At 38.0% G+C, this 15,031-nt stretch overlaps 1 protein-coding gene across 1 annotated transcript in view; it reads left to right on the plus strand.

Moving 5' to 3' along the window:
* The first annotated feature begins 4,964 nt into the window (after window positions 1-4,964).
* Window positions 4,965-15,031, plus strand: part of LOC308192506 (uncharacterized protein) — a 72,039-nt gene continuing 61,972 nt past the window's right edge. Inside the window, exons 1-2 of the mRNA XM_080586140.1 lie at window positions 4,965-4,982; window positions 11,678-11,755. The gene's annotated coding sequence lies outside the window, so the exon portion shown is untranslated. The remainder of the gene's footprint in view (window positions 4,983-11,677; window positions 11,756-15,031) is intronic.

The raw sequence follows: 15,031 nt of genomic DNA on the forward strand, positions 1-15,031 counted from the left end.
GGATTTGATACATAAATCCAGTCCTGAAAAGAGAAACTGGTCACTGAAATAATTGATACAGACAAATATTGCCCAAATGCTGAATCTGATAAGAAAATGAACAATGCTTTTGGTTGTTCAAGCAGTATTTTTTGGTTCTGAGCGGTCCTACACAAAACAGCTAATGTGTCAGCCTTTCTGTGATGCACAGCAGCATAAAGCCTATATACCCTGAAGGTTTTAAGCAGGCCTGAAGGATATCAAAACTTCACACTGATCCTCTGGTGGTTTATGCTTCTGGTTCTGTGCAGTTAAACTGGAGTTCAACTATTATTTATATTTTGTCTGTTTATTACATGGTAACCAGAATAGTGCTGTTTGGGGATGCTGTCATCTACTGATACAGCACCCATACAATGATACATGACTTCCTTGGACCAGCCTGGGGCAAAACTGCAGTTTCTCACTCTGAGAGTCCTGCTGAACAGACACTGACAGCAGCCAATGCTGGTTCTTCAGAACTTCCTCTTATTGCTTTTCAGAAGTTAATGTGAACTTTCAGCCTGCACACAGACATCTGCCCAACTGAAAGCCCCACTAGAAATTGTGAATACTTTCCTAGTCAAAAAGCAGGAAGTTTGAATATGTCAATATGCTGCTTAAAGAGTGAAGGAAAAAAAAATTCTATGATGGGATTAGCAAGAAGAAAATATCCAAAGAAATATAGAGAGTCATGGGTGGTATGAGAAGAAGGGAAGGAATAAAAAATAGGAAGGTTCTTCTACATAGCATGTCATGTAAGCCAAAAGCAAAACCCTTACTTTAAAGGCTTACATTTGACTCAAGCAAGTTTCTTAACATACCCTTTACAAAAGGCCCTTCTCTGATCTCAGCTGAGTGTAAAAAGGAACCATCCTCACTGCACTTGATGGAAGCTCAGTGAACTTAAGGGAGGGAAAACCTGTGTGAAATAGGAAGCAGGATCATCCTTACAAACTTATCTAAATGTTGTTGTAGCTCTCCAGATGAACTCCTGGATTTATGTATTTGCAAACGTGAAAAATGCAAACAGTTTATTGAAGACGTTTCTCAGCTTTTAGTGTATTAATAAATAAACTTAGCTTGCATTTTTGAAGCATACAGAGCACACTCTGTTTACATCACTCTTCAGAGATACCTATTTATGTGAAAGAAATGGTTTCTGCGATCTCTAGACTACATTAAAATCATCCATTGTCTGACTTTTTAAAATCTATTAATTTTTTTCATGACTGTTTGTCTAAAGGTTTTCTTCAACCTGCCACTTGCTGAAGGTGGGCCAAAATATACCCTCCTATAGAAAGGCTATGTAACTGGAAAAATTAAATTTATTAAGATTTAGAATCTGTGTGTGAATTGAAACCAAATTAAGTATTTTCAAGAGTACATTGCACTAAAAATTATCTCAAAAGGAAATAAAAAGATATATACGTGTCGATGTATCTACATAGAAAAATGTAGGCAAAGATGATCCTGTGTTCTATTCTACCTTTCTATTCTGTTCTTCTATGCTCTGGGCTGGCCAGATATGACCCATTTCAGAAATGATGTGACTGAATCATCATCACCATAAAGCTATATGTAGATAGTGTACATTATTTCTTTTTAGGATGGTTATAGCTTACAGAAGGGTTTTGAACAGGAAATGGTTTCTTCCTGTATAGGTACATGCTTAAAAACACACTAGGTACTTTAGACAACTTCATACTGCCACTGAACTCCACCAGCAAGTCTGTCCTTGGTGCCCAGCTGTGGTATGTGAGGTGTTTTTTGGTGCTGACAATTCTCTGGAGAAATAAAAACAGAGATTATGAAATTCAGCTGAAGGAATCAGATCTCAGCAAATCTGATTTTCTATCAACTGTGGTAAACACCCATGCTCCACAAATTGAGCTCCTTTTAGACACTTGGCAAACAAATACTTTTTCTAAGTAAAGCCTAAAAACTAATTTCCTAAAGTTTCCTGGAATTCTGTCTATGTTTATAGCTACTGTAATGCCCACTGTCTTATTCATCATCTTGGGGCTTTTTCTTTTCCACATTAGTGCTAAATACGGACTGTTAAAGAGGTCTTGATTTGGTAATGGTTAATTGCACAGGTCCTGCTGAAACAGTTCTCTTGATTGCTATGGATCAGAAAGTATGAATGGTAGGAACAGGAGAGCAGGTGACATTTGACTTTGTTTTCCTGTGCAGAAAATTTTCTCTCTTTTGCTGTTTCAATACCAATTTTGTGTAAATGTAATTAGTTCCATGATATAGAAATTAGGAAGTTTTATGGGTTACAGGTTTTACATGCAATCAGACCCAAACACCAGTTTGTGGCCTTGTCTATTTTACTGCTTTCTGCTTACTTCTGTATTAAAACTCAATATTTTTGTGCTTTTGTAGAACCTACTGCCCGTTTTCCCTGGACGAGAAGGGTGGTGTCTAAAGGGGAGGCCAGAAATTGTCTCTGGGGACTTGGATGCTGTTTCTGCTTGAGGATCTCTCTGCCATAGGACAAGTATTTTACTCAGCCTTGTCCCTCAGTCACTGCCTGTGAGATGAAGGTATTGCTTTTCAGTTTCACATATGTTCTGTGGATAAAAGACATTTGTATGGGTTAAAGTTTTGTAATAAATATTAGCAGGATTTCGCTTCTCTTGCCTGCTTCATCATGTTAAAATCTTAGAAATATGCATTAATTCTTTCAGGGGAAAGATAGTACTGGAAGTCTCTGAGTTATGATTGTTGTGAAACTTGCTCATGATAACTGAAAGTGCCTCATGAGGGCTATTTAGCAGAGCTGGGAAACTTCTGAAGTTTGAAAAACTTGTTCCCATGTGCGACAGTTTGGCTCTTCCTCACTTAGCAGGGCTTTTTGCAACAGTGACACTGAACATCACCTTCCTCCTCCTCCCCCTGCAGAGGCTGCCGGTGCTTTCAGCCTTATGATGTGAAAAGCAATGCTGGCTGCTGAGGCAATCTCATTTTATCAATAAAAGTAGGGTGAGAGGCCATGTTAGGATATAACAAACCTGACCTTTTCTGTTCATGGGTACCAGGCTGCTCAAGCTAGCCACAGATATTTTAGCTGGTATTTTGTCTAGGCCAAGCTGTTCTTGAGAAGTAAAGCTTGTTTATGAAACCTCCACTAAAAGCAGGTGTTGCAGACATCCCATTAGTAACCTTTGACTTACCTTCCCCTTTGAAACTTTTCATCCCAAAGGACTGACGTTTCAAAGCTTTTTTTTTTTTTTGTCCCTCCAAGTTTGCATATTGTAAACATTTTTCTTCTCTGCTCTGATGGAACAGAGCCAAAAATCTGCACAATGGGGGAACTAGATGTTAATGAGCAGAGATTGTGGGAAAATGTGTACGGGGCTGCCCTGCCTGACCTGCATGATAATGCTACATTTAGCACATTCTTTTCCATTGGTGTAGCAGGCCTTGAAATGGTAGCAAACAACACATATTGTGAAGGTTTGTTTTAAAGAAAACTGCTTTCCTAGGAGAGTGGAAATAACAAATTATTTATTGTATACAGTTGGCAGACTGACAGCTGGCCCTGGAAATATTTACGCACAAACAGTGGTGTGAAACTATATTCTTCTTCAAGTTTTCAGTAAAATTGCTATATATGAAAGTTTAAATGATGATAGTATTACATACAGACTCATACTTAATTGAGGAAGTTTACAATGACTATAGTATTAGGGACTGATGAAGGGAAAAAAAATGGCTATTGGGTCTGTTAGGACAAAACATTCTAGCACTTTGGCATCTTCTAAATAGATTTTTTTACTCTGGCTGTGCTCATAGACCCTTTTTAATGTGTTTATGTCAGTGGAGTTTTGTTTGTACAAAATGCTCCTGAAAAATTAATTTTGGCTCCTCTGAGCCAAGTTTCATTTAATCATAAAACAAAATTTATGTCTCGGCCATATGAAAATCATTAGGGGCAAAAGGATTCTGAGAACATAAACAACACCATGTGACTTAGACACCCAATTGCACAGCTTGAACCTATCAAGTGGTGAACATATTAAAATACTAAAGAGAACACTTACAGTCAGCATTTGGAGTGCAATGAGTGGGGAGAAATTTGTTTGCACAAAACTTCTGACTAACAAAGAGGAGTACTGAAGGAATTCATAACAAAAGACTGACTGTAGATAATTTCTGAGTAGAGAAAGGGATTAAATCCATTCAACAAGCTATTTCTTGCAAACTTTTTACCCAGCTATTTTTTTAATTATACTTTTATAAGCCCAACTCTGCTCTTTCAGTTAAGGAAACAGTAATTCATGTAGTAAAAACTGCATACAAATGTGAACTGTTTACAAATGACATTCCAAATCCCCACTGGGAAATGCTTATTTCTTCATAGTCAAAGATTCCTAAAGAGCTTTTCTATGGGGAAAGAGACTTCCCTCATTACCTTAAAAACTACACTCTTATCTCCACCGTGGAGTGGATATGGGCTCTGAGCCATATTTTGCAAAGGACAAAGCAAATTCTTTAGTGGAACATCTGCTAGATAAGAGCAGCATTCCTTAGAATAGGTTTTCTGATGAAAGAGATGCCAAAGCCTTGATTCCAAAAGTACTTATATCCTGAAAAAACTACTGTCTGTGCTAGTTCTGTTACGTGCTTTCAGGAACAATTTCAAACCCCAGCTAACACCAAAAGTACTGAGATGGTTAATCATATACTTTAAGGCTACACAAGTCTGCTTACATTATTCATAGCAAAAGAAAAGAATAAAAAAGCATTGATTCAATTTTCAGGGATCTTTATATATCTGTGAGATATGTGACCAGCTGACAGACCCTCTGCCAATTATCAGGTGGATTTATTTTCTCCACAAATTGCATCTTTGCCATGAGCAGCCTGTGACTTCAGCCCCTGCGCCCTCAGAGCTTCTCAGTGCAGCTAGAAGTCTGACAGCTATTCTGAATGTCCTGAAGTCTATGCAATAGGTGGGTGTGTATGTGTATAAATATATACTCACAGTCATAACACCAGGAGATCCACCTGGATTTCAGGAGAGTACTTGGATGGCCTTACTGTTTGTTCTGGGGAAATCTTAATGATCCAGGTGGGTCTTACTCTTACTAAGCTGGGTACTTTTAGTTCCTGTTTTTCAGCCTCCTCCTTCCACATCTGTTGCTTAGGTTCCAGGTTTCTGATGTCCCTTACTGCTTGGTACAGTGACTACACAACATCTCTGAATTTCAAATATTTCTGGATAATGATTTAACTTTGAGACACTTTCATGGCAAGCACCAGCTTATTGACCTAGTCTAGGGAAGCACCATGATCCTAAGCTTTGGCTTGTCTGCTGTTCTATTGGAGCTGTAGTTTTGTCATGTACCGTCTGTTTATTTGTCTTCCTCTTCATTACACTCAAGGGAGGTTGTGGTCTGTGCTTTGGGAACTGCCCAAATGAAAGATCAGTCAGGGAGTTGTAGCTGGAAACAAACAAACAAACAAACAAACAAAGGAACATAGGATCTATAGTGGAGGAAGGAAGAGGGACCGGGAAAGTTACTTACTCTTGTCATCCTCCCTTGGTACCTGTTGAGTCCTGACTACAGTATGGCTTGATTTTAATTTATCAGCTGAAATTCTGCAGCATGTAGACCATCACATCACTGCTTATATATGATGATTATGTCCCCACTATTAATAAGAGCACCCAGACCGCCTCCCGTTAGGTACTGGATTTAAATTCTTGCAGTTTTCTCCAGTTTGGTTTTCAAAGCCCTGAAGAAAGTATTTTTATCTTTGTTCTTTATTCATAAACTAGTTTCTTTAGCTTCTCTGTCTGAAATTTTCATATACTATAAGTAAATGTTATAACAGATTGCATCAAGCTCAGATAATGCACACTGGACCTGGCTTCTTCCAGTTAATGCTTTTGAGCAGTTACCATCAGCTGGACTGTTTCAGAAGGATTAGATCAGCTCTCGGTCTTTCCTGGACTAACCCTGTTGGGAAATGGAAAGTATTCATCTTACCCTGATTTCCCATAAGCCTTTGAGTACTTACAGTGCTCAAAACTGGAAGAGTTAAAGTTTTCAGCAACAGCATGCTGCCCACACTCATGCTTCACTGAAGAGATTAAATGGAGAGTTACGTTACTTTAGATGAATTTCAAGCTGTTGTTTCTAAAACTTTCAAGACTCTTTTAGAGAGTGTGAGGCTTATTCAGAAAAACATCACTATTAAGAAAAGCTTTTGAGCACAAGATAAAACATGATTCTGGATAGGAATCGACAAGCCTGTGTTTAGATGTTTCTTAAATTAGGTCTTTACAGAGTTGATGTCACATCATCTTTTTATTTCTTACTCTGCTGTTAATAGGTATCATCTTAATGACATTTGCAATAAATCCTTGTCAAATATTTGTGCAATCCATTACTGATATCTTGCTGCCTTGAGATTTTTATACAGTTCCCCAAACTTCTCTGAAAAATAGTACCAGTGCTTCCATTTACAAATGACTAGAGAGATTGAATAACTTTTTACAAATTACAGAGATATTGAACAACTTTCTCACTCTCACAAAAGAAAAATAGGATTTATGGAGTCCAGTCATCTTTACTTTCCTTATTATATTCTCCTTCCTGAAAATGAAGAAAATAATTTCTTTTCAGACAATGATGTTTCACAGAGTGATTGCAGCTCTGCTCGCACGTTAAGAGATTTGAGCTTTTCAAACCTCAATTGCTGCCAAAAGACTCTTCTCTTTCAGGACTTTTAGCTGTGGGTGACCCTCTGTTAAAATCCTTGTCCAGCTGTGCTTTATAAATATCTCTTAACTGAAAAACAAATTATTTCCTTCAGTTAGACTATTGTTTTATAGTTAAGATACATTTCTATGCAGTGTTATTAAATGCACAGTTCTGCAGTGGACTTACTAGTTTGCCAAATCAGTTGTCTTGTGTCTTTATATTTCATAGTGATGCCCTTGTACGTTTTTAACTTTCTGGCATGTTTTTGACCCAATTTGGTGAAATGTTGTCAATCATTGTTGCAAGATATAGGAAACAATACTAGAAAATAAGATCTTGCCATTTTTAATCTAACAGAACAGCTCTGTTGCTGATCTTGTCTGGCTGTCTAACAGATGGGCTAGTGTCCCATGAGAAGACAGCCACTTCCTTGCATAATAAACAAAGGAGGAGAAGTTGTCTGCAAACCATTAGTGTATTGTAAAGTTAGATGCAATGTCTTGATATTGTCAGAATGGGTTCCTCAAGCGCATTTCTTTGACATTCTGTCATAAGTCAGATACAAGACAGCATTAAATCAAAATTAAAACTTTAAAAGGCTGTCAAGTGTTTAACTGTTTCCAACAAAAGAACACCAGTAAAACTTTCCTCTGTTTTCTAAATATTGACAATAAAGGATTGAGTATGAGTATCTTGTATTAGAGGGAGACAAGATTATTCGGCCCCTGTATCACATTCCCAACAATGTGGGAGAGATTCCTGTTTCCTTTTTCCCTCTCACAAATAAGGACTCTAGTTCTAATGCTGTTCTTGCTTGAAGTACAGACTGGTTATTGTATAGTGGAGGCTTATGAAATTCTTGGCTGGTCACGACATTAGAATTGTCTTTTTTAATGGGATGCCTAAAGAAAACTATGATTAGACCCACAGAAATAGCAGTGTTTTTTCTTAAGAAGGGTATTTTCCCTTAAATCAAAAGACAACACATTTTTAATATATTTATATTATATATAATAACATACATAATGTAATTAAATGTGTAGTGTGTGTGTGCATATATGTATATATCTACATCTATGGCTCTTCACTTTTGACAAGAATTTCCAGTGAAGTAGAAATAACTGACATGTTGTCATTTGCAGAGGAATGAAGCTTTTTGTGGTGAAACAAGTTTTACACCTTTAAAAAAAAAAAGCACAAAATATGGTGTTCCAATATTCAACTACAAATTATTCTTTCTCTCTGGTTCTGCTACGGAAAAAAAAAAAAAAACCAAAAAACTTTTTTTTTAAAGTTTGCATGTCAAACTTTTTAACCAGTTACTTATGGCAGTATTGGCACAATATCTTTAGTTAAACAAAAAAAAAAGGGGGGGGGGGAGGGGAGGGCAGAAATCACATATTCCAGATGTAGAATGCTATTTAAGCTTGGAGAGCTTGGAGGACATGGAGCTGCTGAGCAATATGATATTTACTTAGTTGCCCTGACAGGTATTAAGACCTTCATGCTAAAATTGCATGTTTAAGTTCAACACAGTAATAATTGCAATGATCTGAGGGGGGGGGGGGTGGGGAGGGGGGAAAGGCAACCAATTTGGACGGATTGAAGATCCCCTTTTTACCCCTTAAAACTAGGAAAGATTTAAATCTCAACTAAAGCCTTTCCTGAGCATTGCTAAAAACGTTCAAGGAGCTACTGTAAACCAAAACACTGACAAACTACAAAGAAAATCACAAACAACACTGCAGACAGTTTCTGTTTGACTTTTTTCAGAGTTTTCCTACTTGTATTTCTGAATCTGGTATACAGTATCAGCTGAGAAAAATTCAGGAGAAAATATTCTGAAGTTAGTGTGAGCCTCACTTCAGATTTTTTCATATTCTGTGCTTTACACCGACTGAAATGGATCCAATTTGCCAAAAATGGTGGAAACGGAAAGATTTTTCAGAAAGCTCAGTCATGTGTGAATTTTTACATTCAGAATATATGAATGAATATGCACTATATCACATACCTCTTGAAGTGTTTTGGCTTTTTAGATTGATAATTAGGTGTAGATGGTACTTTTTCCACCTGGCTTCTTCTTTGGTAGGTCACTGAAAAAAACGTAAAATTTTCTCCATTGTCTAGATGATTTTAAAATCTAAACATTTTCCAGAAGTATAAATCCTGAAATGCAACTTTACTTGTTCATTGCTTGTAACTAAACTTGCATTTTGTGTTCCTATTTCTTTCAAAGATGTAAACAGCAAGTTACCGGACTATCATAAGCCAAATACAGTGTTTATGTCGTTTGTTAACTAGTGAATTCAGATCATCCAGATGTACTGTAGGAAACCTCAGTTTAACCTGGGGTTATATGATAATTATCAGAAAGCTTACTTAAAAATATCTGCCAAATAATCTTGTATTTATATTGATTGTTCTCTCTGTCTTTACTTGTCCTTCTTAGGAAAGGAAATGAATCCCACTTTTCCATAAAGGCTATGTAAATTGTAAAAGTAATAATGTCACACATATAGCAAACAATATCTTAGGTAACAAGTGTCTTATTTTGTTGCTCATTCTTTATCATACAAAATCTCTGTATTTACAAAGGACCTCAGGACAGTTCAGTGGAATATAAAACAGAACAGGGTGCTTGAGGCAGGGGTTTTGATGCTCTGAAGCAGCTTTCCAGTGTATTTAAAACAGTATAAAGAATAGTAACTTTTCCTTAATCCTCTCTCTGAATAAAACAGTGACATTTCAAAGGCTGCGACAGTTTTGAAAACATAGTTTAAGCTAAGCCCCTTTAACTTTGCATCGTACTAATTCTGTGGCATCATATGTAACCAATGGTCAAAGCGAATAACTGGATCAAGCTTTGTCCCTCAAGTTTAGCAGGACCCCTGATTCGTACTCTGAACCAAACCAACCCTGAGCATTCTTTTCTCTCATTCATTCCCACTAGGCACTTTTCTGAAAAGCACAGGCAGCACAATGCAGCAACTTTTTTGAGCAGGGCTTTTTGGGTCCTGGAAAAAATTGTAACAGAACAGAATTATTTAAGCTGCTCTGTTCATAATAAAGGGTCGTTCCACTGCATTTTGTATCTGTTATTGTCTTCAGTAAGTTTGTAAGCTTGTTAGGGAAAACTGGAGCTAGAATTCGATTTCTTGCAGTGAGGCCATGAAACAACCATTTAGTAAGATGAATACTTTTGCAACAACATAATTGCAATGTTTTTCACATATTGGTGTAAATAATTATTCCTACTATCAGAACATCTTACAGTGCCCCCCCTCATAATGCTCAAAGATACAGTTTGAGTCAGCCTTATGAGTTGCCAAATTACATTGCTTAATTGTTTGTTCTGCACATTGGCGTTTCAATAGTAAACTTTCTCCTTTTGCCCTTTATGACTTCTAATCTCACATGTTGGAGGAAAATGATGACCTCCATCATGAAATCAAAAGAAGCACTGGTGTTACTCGTAATGTGATTAAAATGTGAGATTAAGAGATCTGGCTAAAATGATATAGGCGGAAAGCAAGGAAGGGAAAGTAAATCAGAATAAGTGAAGGAAACAGTTTTGCACAAATCTTTACAGTGTAGCCAAAGTCTGTGAGAGCTATTTGCATTCAGTGTATATCAGTTGGGGGTCTGGCATCAGATATTCTGATCCAGTGTGTATTATGGGTTACATCAGAGATCTGCTCTATTTCTGGACTTCTGCTGCATCTGTTCTGGCATTCTGGGTAGTGACAGTGACACTTGGTGCTGTAGCTGCTGATCTCAGACCACAGCCCTGGGTGTGGTTTGAGAATCTGATTATCAGAAAACTCTGACAAAAACAAGAACTATGGCTCACTGACCCTACTCCCTCACTGCGGCAGACGACAGCATCACTCTAATCCTGTTTATAAATCTAATGCTCTTCATCTTAAACCTTAAAAAGCTTCTTGCCTGGACAGCCCTGCTAGAAAGCTGTGCTGGAAGCACATTGCCACAGAAGTTGGGAATTTTCTCCTAGTTTCCAGTCATACTGATGGCTATGCCAAGCTCTTTGCTCTCTGTGCTGCCTAGCACTGATAAAATAATTGAGCACATTGAAGTCCCTCTTGGTCTACATTTTGCTGAGCTAATAAGCCAAGTTTCCCTACTTGTCTCTCATTAGACAAGCTATCCGTTGCTCTTATCATCTGAATAGTCCTTCTCTGTACATTTTCCAGTCTGAGTTTACCTTTATTAAATGTCAGTGATGACAATTTATATGCACAGCCTCAGGTGAATTAGTACCAGGGCATGATGCAATAGTTTTAATAATTCCCTTTTCTACCTTGCCTGAAGCCTCCTGAGGTTACATTTGCCTTTTTAAGTGCTGTCTGTGATCAAATAAAAAACTGTGCTCATTTTCCTCCTTTGTTGCGTAAATCATGGTCTCAGCTTGTAAGAGAAACTCCGTTTTCCCCTTGTTGATATAACATTGCAGCCTACATGGCTGAATTCTGTTAAGATCGTTCCTGTGCAATACTCCTACCTTCCTCACCATGGGCAGGGTTCCCCAAATCGGTATGATCATTAACCTTCATTAGATCACTTCAGTTGCTTGTTACTAAGGTCATTAATACAAGTATTAAATACATCTTGTTCCAAGCTAATAGCCTTTTAGGTGATCATCTAATAACCTTCCAATCTTTCAGTTGTGTTTTTGGTATGATGACTCATCACTGAGTTTCTTATAACTGTTGAAATGCTGCTATATTCACCTTTTTCGTAATAAACTAATGTCTTCCTTTGAAACCTTCAGGTAGACCAAGGTATTTTATCAAAGTATGTTGCAAGAGTTACCGTGTCATCTATGTTTGGCACACCTCAAGTGTGTTTTATTCTGTTTTCCTTTTACCTTCAGTAGTCTTTATTTTAACCTTACTTCTTTTTCCTTTTTTTCTCAGATGTTATTGAATAACAGCCAGGATGGGTTCTGCAGTTGCTCGGATTACTCTTTTCCCACTCTGAAGTACAGGGACTAGGTTTGTTATTCTCTAATCATATAGTACGAGACAGTCGGCATTTTTGTATGGAGACTGCCTAGTGTTTCTTGACTTAAGTGCATTTAACTCTGGGCTTTTTTTTTCCTTCCTCTACTAACATTTGTATTAATTAACTTTTTCTGTGCTATTGTTAGACATCATTAGAAAATGAGTTGCTCTCAACAGCAACAACAAGATCTTTCTGAGTAATTTCCCAAATATCATAATTAAAATATTTTGTTAGGTTCTTAAGTGTTTTGTTAACTCCAGACAAAGGGGGGATTTTCATAGTCACAGGTAGGATTCAGACAGAAAATCTCTCTCTTTCCACTGCCTTTCACCTTTAGAAAGTCTTCTCATGAAAGTGTATATCATTTCTGACCTATTTTTTCTCAGGAGGCAGGGAGTAATACAAGGAGCCCATACCTCTGACTTTTTTCACACCTGCTAGCTCTGTAACACCTCTGGCCTTTTTCTTCAGGGCTTCAATAATTAGGGTTGTGTGAAGTTTCACACGTAAAATGCAACTGGATGATTCCAGCATCTAATCGGGTCAAAGACTAAATTCCTCTGGTGTGCAACATGTTACTCTTGGCTGAATCATAGCCCTCTGAACTGGAATTGTTAGATCCTTAACTTTAAAATATTAACTTGTTAATTTATTTTTTTTCATTAGATAGAGAATCACCACATCACACAGCTGCCAATTTGATATCACTGCTGACATCTTTTTTCCACACCTTGCAACCTGAATTGCAGGACGTGTTTTTGTGCTGTGTTGCAATACCTCTTTGCTGTTCTAATTGCAGGAGGACATGTGAATGACAAAGAGCATCCCACAGCCTTGATCCAGCAGGCTGATCCACCATTAAAATAAAGCAGTGTAGCTGCCTATTTGTGTGCTCTGAGGGTTGGGCTCCCAAGGTGGCAATCTCACTCAGGAATTAGATGTCTATTCTGTGTGGTAACCACCAGTTTAAACCAGAATGTGTATTCTGGCATGGCTGGTATAAATTGTATAAACTGGCTATGATATTGTTGCCTCTCCCATGAGAATTACAAACTCTGATTGTACACATTAGGGTTCTTAGAAGAATAAGAAGGCAAGGAAGCTTTGCAGATAAAGTAGGCACATGGCTCCAAGTTTTAAACAACCTCTGTGTAAAATTTCACTCTGTGCCAAGTGCCTGAAGAGCTAGACATCAGTTTGTTGCATGCTTTCTGAAGTTGTACTGCTGATGCTATTTTGTTTGTGATGTATTTAAAGTCCTGAAACCTTTCCTTAAGATTTGTGTGTCCTTCCAAAGGGCACGCAGTGAACAGGCTAAATGCTTGGCATGCTTTCATCCTGGCTGCACAGTCTGGCAAAGACTATGGATAACTGGGGCCACAGTTGGAAAAGGCAGCTCTCTCCCTTTTCCCAGATGAGATTCTTAACAGTAGGCTTTATTTTGGCAGTCAATCACTTCTATCAAGATGCAGTTGCCTTTGGCCAAGCCTCTGGGATCTCTGCTAAGCTTTTCTCAGCCACAAATCATTTCTTCATTCAGCATGTCACTTGACATCTTTGGTGTTATAAATTAGTTCAAGAGGGTGGACACCCATTTCACCTCCTCACCAAGGGCTCAGTTCTCATGTTTTCTGAAGTTATTTATTTTTGCTTTAGGGGACAATGCAGTTTTACTCTCCTACTGCACTATCAAGAGAACAAGTCCCTTTGAGCCAAACACCTGCTTTCCTTTAGAAAGAATGATGGGGAAATGCCTTTTTAAAAGCCTCTATTTATCTACTTTCTTAATTTACAAAAAGTCCCTGATTACTCAGATCCCCAGAGATTTAGTAAAATGTTATAGCAGACCAAAGTTAAAAAGAAAACAGAAAATAAAGTACTGCCGTTCTCCTGGGCAACAGAGACAAAACCATGGCAATGTGCCCTCAAGGCTATCAGACCCTTATTGTCTCCTGGAGTCAAAATCCAGCAGCGAGTGGTCCCCACTAAGAAAACAATAGGTCACTTAGGGCCTGTGAGCTCCAGCCTTGGGGTTCTCTGCTGGCCAACATCTGCAAGTTGGAAGCCAGCTGAGACACAGTGAGTGTTACTTCACTTTCCAGGCTCCTTATCCAGAAACTTCCCCTCAGGTTGGAAATGGAGATGGCCGTGTTTGTTTGGAACTGCTCAGGATGTTCATGGAGGCTTTGACCTGTCATGATTTCACACCTGTTCACAATTTTCTCTTTTCTGAAAGATTTAGAGAAAGGTGTCACAAAGCTTTATTCTTCTTAGCTACAATTTTCATAAAGGTTTAAAAATCTTCAGCATCTAAATCTTGTTAAAGTCCTATTTCTCTTACTATATTTGAAAATCTTATCCTCAGTTCTTCTTTTTCCATAACTTTTAAGGTGCTTAACTTTTCAGACATGATCTGACTGCTGCAGTGTTGCCATGAACTCTAGGTATACCAGGTCTCCATCCTTCTCCCATGAGCAGTGTCTTGTAGTGCCACAGGGAAGAGCTGATACTATGGCACATCTGAGCCCTTACAGCACCAGAAATTTTAAGTAACAGATGTTACTTAAACATGTAACCCCATGTTCTGTGGGCTGGCAGATAAGGAGTACAAACACTCCAAGCACACATTATTGACGTGACTCCAATTAAATTTATTGTGACCTTCAGTTACGCTTTTATTGTGTCAGTGACTGTGTCAGTCACAGACTAAAGCCACATTGTACTTTACAAACACAGTGTGGAAAAAGTAAGTTCCTGCTACTGAATGGTTTAGTCTTGGGTGATCATGCTTATAGCTTACTTATAATCTTGATTTAAAATGTGCAGAATGATATAGTCTACTTTGTTTCTAGTATAACTTTCTAAGATCATCATAGAACAGTGATATGGCTATAACAGTGACTCCTATACCCACAGATGATCCTAAGGGGTGGTCTGTGGTGGTTGAGCTACAGCACACCCTTCCACTGCTGCCTTCACGCAGCTTCTAACATCCTCCTAAAACAAGTCCTCTCTGAGGCCAGGTTATTCATCTTCCTGCTTTTCACTGTGAGCTGTGACATACCCAGCTGTCAGCTGGAATAATTAAGTCAGCATCACCTTTTTCCCTCCAACTGAGCCCAAATTTGGGAAAATACCTAGAAGTTACAGAAACAAGAATATTAAGAAATTACCTTAACTAAAGGTGGTTTTATCTTGTCCTGTTTGTCTGTCGGTCGGTTGGTTTGGTTTGGTGGTGTTTTTTTTGTTTTTGTTTTTGTTTTCCT

The sequence above is a fragment of the Anser brachyrhynchus genome (genome assembly GCF_964034855.1).
Source record: "Anser brachyrhynchus genome assembly, chromosome: 3".
Taxonomy (NCBI): Eukaryota; Metazoa; Chordata; class Aves; order Anseriformes; family Anatidae; genus Anser; species Anser brachyrhynchus.